Genomic DNA, 4541 nt, shown 5'->3' with positions numbered 1-4541 from the left:
GCAAGAAGCATTAGGTACAAAGTTAAATTTCAAGACCGCTTTCATCCACAAACCGATGGACAATCGAGAGAGTAATTGATTCTTGAAGACATGCTCGGATGTTGTGTATTGGAATTTCAAGGTAGTTGGGAAAAGTATTTACCGTTGGTAGAATTTGCTTATAATAATAGTTATCGACAAGTTTGAAGATGGCACCTTATGAAGCATTATATGGTCGTAAATGTCGGACGTCATTGTATTGGGTGAACTCAAGGAAAATCGATTTATGGAGTTGATTTAATAAAAGAAATCAAGAAAAGGTGAAAGTGATTCGAGATTGTTTGAAAGTCGCTTCAGATAGATGTAAATCTTATGCGAATTTGAAACGAAAGGAAATGGAGTTTCAAGTTGGTGATAAGGTATTTTGAAAGTGTCTCCATGGAAGAAAGTCCTTAGATTTGGACGAAAGGGCAAGTTAAGTCCGCGTTTTATTGGACCGTATGAAATAATTGAAAAAGTTGGACCGGTAGCATATCGGCTAGCGTTACCACCGAATTAGAGAAGATTCATGATGTGTTTCACGTATCTATGTTACATCGGTATCGTTCGGATCCTTCACATATAATTTCACAAGCGTAAATTAAACTGCGACGGATATGACTTATGAAGAAGAACCGATTAAGATTTTAGCTCGAGAAGTCAAACAACTAAGAAATAAAAGTGTTGCACTTGTAAAAGTGTTGTGGCAAAAGCATGGGGTAGAAGAGACTACATGGGAACCTGAAGAAACTATGAGAAACCAATACCCACACTGTTTCTGGGTAAGATTTTCGAGGACGAAAATCCTTAAAAGGGGGGGAGAGTTGTATTATCCTGAATTAGGGCTTAATCAGAATAGTGGTTTCGTGACCACAAATCCGAGATAGAAATAATTATTTTACAATGATTTTGATGTTTATGATATGATTGCATGATTGTGTGAAAATTTCGTGATGAAATTCTATGCCTAAAGTGCTTAAATTGAAAGTAGGGACTAAATCGAATAAGTTGCAAAACTTGCATTCTAGAAGTTTTAGTATGAAATTGTTTTGGAATATTAATGAGGAGGTCTTAAATAGAAATTTGACCAATTTTAAGTTCATGGACAAAATTAGGACATGGAAGGAATTTTTGGAAAGTTTAGTAGTAACGGTATTTTGGTTATTTAGTTATTAAAATGAATTAAAAACAAAATTAAAAGCCAATTTTGTCCATCTTCTTCATTAGGCCGAAATTTCAAGGGTTCTCCATAGCTAGGGTTTGTTTCAAGCTTCCAAGCTCCATAATCAAGAAAACGAGATTCAAGTCGTGATCGAGGAAAAGAAAAGATTGTGGACTAAATTGCAAAATCTTTATATTTTGGTACCAAGGTAAGTTCATGTGTAAATAATGTAGCATAAATGTTATTTTTAAGTTATTAATGTTAATTATATGATATGCTGATTTTTAATCGTGAAATATTATGCTTTGTGGTTAATGTTGAGTAATATGCAAATTATGTTTACTACTTGATAAATATGAATTGCTACCGAGTATCGGTTCCGATATTCCATGGAAGACGGCAAATGTGAGATCGAGGGAAAAAGCCCGTTTGAACCTTAGGAATAGATTAGGATACAAGTGACATGTCACTAGGATGGTTGAGCATCCGATCTCGTTGAGTTGAGTCCGAGTTCACTTATGGATGCAAATGTCCGAACTCGTTGAGTTGAGTTCGAGTTCGTGAGATGTAACTAGGCATCCGAACTCGTTGAGTTGAGTCCGAGTTCATTTATGGATGCAAATGCCCGAGCTCGTTGAGTTGAGTCCAAGTTCACTTAGGGGCGGGTTACATGATTTCTTGATTACATATGTGGCACTTATGTGCAAATTATCCATGTATCCGAGTTATATTCGATGTGTTCAACGGTGAAATTTCTAGTTTAATGGAAGAGCACTTAAGATATAAGTGACGTTTTGGGTAAGTGTTGTGAAATGGACACTTTGGACAGGTATGTTCTTAACCCTCGGGTTGAAAATAGATACAACAACGATAAGGTGGTAAGATGATGAATGATGTTTAAAGATGTGATATATGTTTTGGTGGTACCATGCTAAAGTTGTTTGGTATATTTGTATTGTTATGTTACTTGTTATTTACATATGAACTTACTAAGCATTTATCCTTACTCCTTCCTTTTCATTCACTGTTGTTTTGAACAAGCCGGCTCAAGAATCGGGACAGGTCGAAAGTTCGATCACACTATCCAAAGGACTTTTATCTTGGTAAATGGCTTGTACAACTACTTAAGTATGGCATGTATAGCAATATACCTATTTTGTGTAAATAATTTGATGATATGGCCATGTTTGGTTGAGAAAATGTTTGATATTGATAAGTCATGGTGATGGCTAATTTAGATCATGTTTGATATCATGGAAGTTTAACGAGTTATCTAGTTCATAAAATTCATGGAAAGATGAAACTTGCCTTAAAATAGAATATTGCTGCAGCAATGACATGAATTTGAAATATCACTAAAAATAGTATAAATAGAAATAAATGATGAGTAAGTTATGAAAGTGAAGATTAATGAGTCTATTTTCATATGAATTGAACAAAATAGGAATATAAATTATATTTTATGAGATATTTAAACTTTTGCAAAACAGGGCGAGTGATTTTGGATCCCCTGTTCGACTTTAAAAATTCATAATAAATTTTAATAAAATAATTAGAAGTTTTTATTTATATGTACAGATTCCTTATTGAGTCTAGTTTTAATAGAAACAAACCTCATAGTCATTGAAATGTTTTATAGAGATATATCTGATTCGTAATACACAGAGGTTAGAGCAGTCAAACCCTGAAACAGGGGATACTTTAATTAATAAACTGTACTAATTGGCCCAATAAAAAAATTCTAGAAAAAAATTAGTAAATATATATATGAGTCTAGATTGAGGGAAAATTTACGGATCTTGATTTTGAGTTTCGTAACTCGAGATATGATTTTCTTGTAACTGTGACGCGAGTAGCTAGAAAGCTGTGAATGTAGAAACAAATGATTTGAAGTTCTTAAATTGATAAATTATGTTCGGTAACCCCTCAAGCTCGACTCCGGTGATGGTCTCGGGCGTGGGGGTGTTACATTTGCTTACCACGGTTTCTTGCCTCTATTCTGGTTCAGGTGCAACTAACCCTTTCTCATCTTGAATGGTAATTGCATTGATTTGCTCCCTTGGGTTAGATTCAGTGTTACTCGGCAGGCTACCTTGTGGTCATTCAAATATTAATTTAGCGAGTTGACCTATCTAAGTTTCAAGCCCTTGGATCGATGCTTGTTGATTTTTATGTGTTGTCTCAGTATTCTGAAAACGAGTTTCTGACATTGAGATGAATTTTGTTAGTATCTCCTCAAGGTTCAACTTTTTCTCTTGTTGGTAGGGTGGTTGTTGGAAGCCTGGAGGTGGTGGTGGTCGCTGATTTCCTTGGCCTCCCCATGAGAAATTTGGGTGGTTCCTCCAACCTGCATTGTAAGTATTAATATAAGAATTATTTTAAGATCGAGGATTATTACCCATGTAATTTAACTGCTCGTTCTCCATATTATGGCCATAGGGTGGGTATTCTGGATTGCTCGATCCACCTCCACTTGCTTCGCACTACATTACTGGGTGAACCTGTGAAGAACTACAAAAACCATCAATTTTCTTATTCAATAGTTCTACCTGATTAGAGAGCATGGTGATCAAATCGACGTTATATATGCCAGCTGCTTTTGTTGGCTTTGTCCTCATGACTTGCCACTGATAATTATTCAGTGACATCTCTTCTATAAATTCATAAGCATCTTCAGGTGTCTTACTATTGATAGTTCTGCCAGCGGCTGCGTCGATCATCTGTCGAGTCGAAGGATTCAAGCCATTATGAAATGTTTGAACTTGTAGCCAGAGTGGTAACCCATGGTGAGGGCATCTTCTCAAGTGGTCATTGTATCTCTCCCATGCATTGTAAAGTGTTTCTAAATCCATCTGCACAAAAGAAGAGATATCATTAAGTAATTTAGCCATTTTAGCCGGCGGAAAATATTTTAATAAAAAATTTTCGGTCATTTGTTCCCGAGTAGTGATTGATCCTCGTGGTAACGAATTCAACCACTGTTTACCTTTGTTTCTCAATGAAAAAGGGAATAACCGAAGGCAAATGGCGTAATAAAAAATGCCATTAATTTTAAATGTATCACATAGTTCCAAAAAGTTTGCCAAGTGAGCGTTGGGATCTTCGTCCTGCAAACCATCAAACTGAACAAATTGCTATATTATTTGAATTGTGTTAGGTTTCAGTTCAAAAGTATTTGCAGCTACAGCAGGTCTAACTATGCTCGATTCAGTTATTGTTAAAGAAGGTTTAGCATAATCATACATAGTGCGTGGAGAAAGATTCTGATTAGCAGCAATCGCAGGAGGTAGCAGATTTTCTTGGTTTTCATGCATCTCCTCGGTTGTGGTTGAAATATCGTCCTCTTGCTCTTCCTCTGTGT

General features: G+C 35.7%; 1 non-coding gene across 1 annotated transcript; it reads left to right on the top strand.

The window, feature by feature from the left end:
- The first annotated feature begins 3958 nt into the window (after positions 1–3958).
- LOC128293534 (small nucleolar RNA R71) lies at positions 3959–4065 on the top strand. The gene has a single exon (XR_008283715.1). It is a non-coding gene; the product is annotated as a small nucleolar RNA R71 (small nucleolar RNA).
- The last annotated feature ends 476 nt before the right edge of the window (positions 4066–4541 follow it).

This window comes from Gossypium arboreum, chromosome 5 (genome assembly GCF_025698485.1).
Source record: "Gossypium arboreum isolate Shixiya-1 chromosome 5, ASM2569848v2, whole genome shotgun sequence".
Lineage (NCBI taxonomy): Eukaryota > Viridiplantae > Streptophyta > Magnoliopsida > Malvales > Malvaceae > Gossypium > Gossypium arboreum.
Note: the sequence above shows the minus strand (reverse complement) of the source record. Positions and strands in the feature narration are given on the sequence as shown.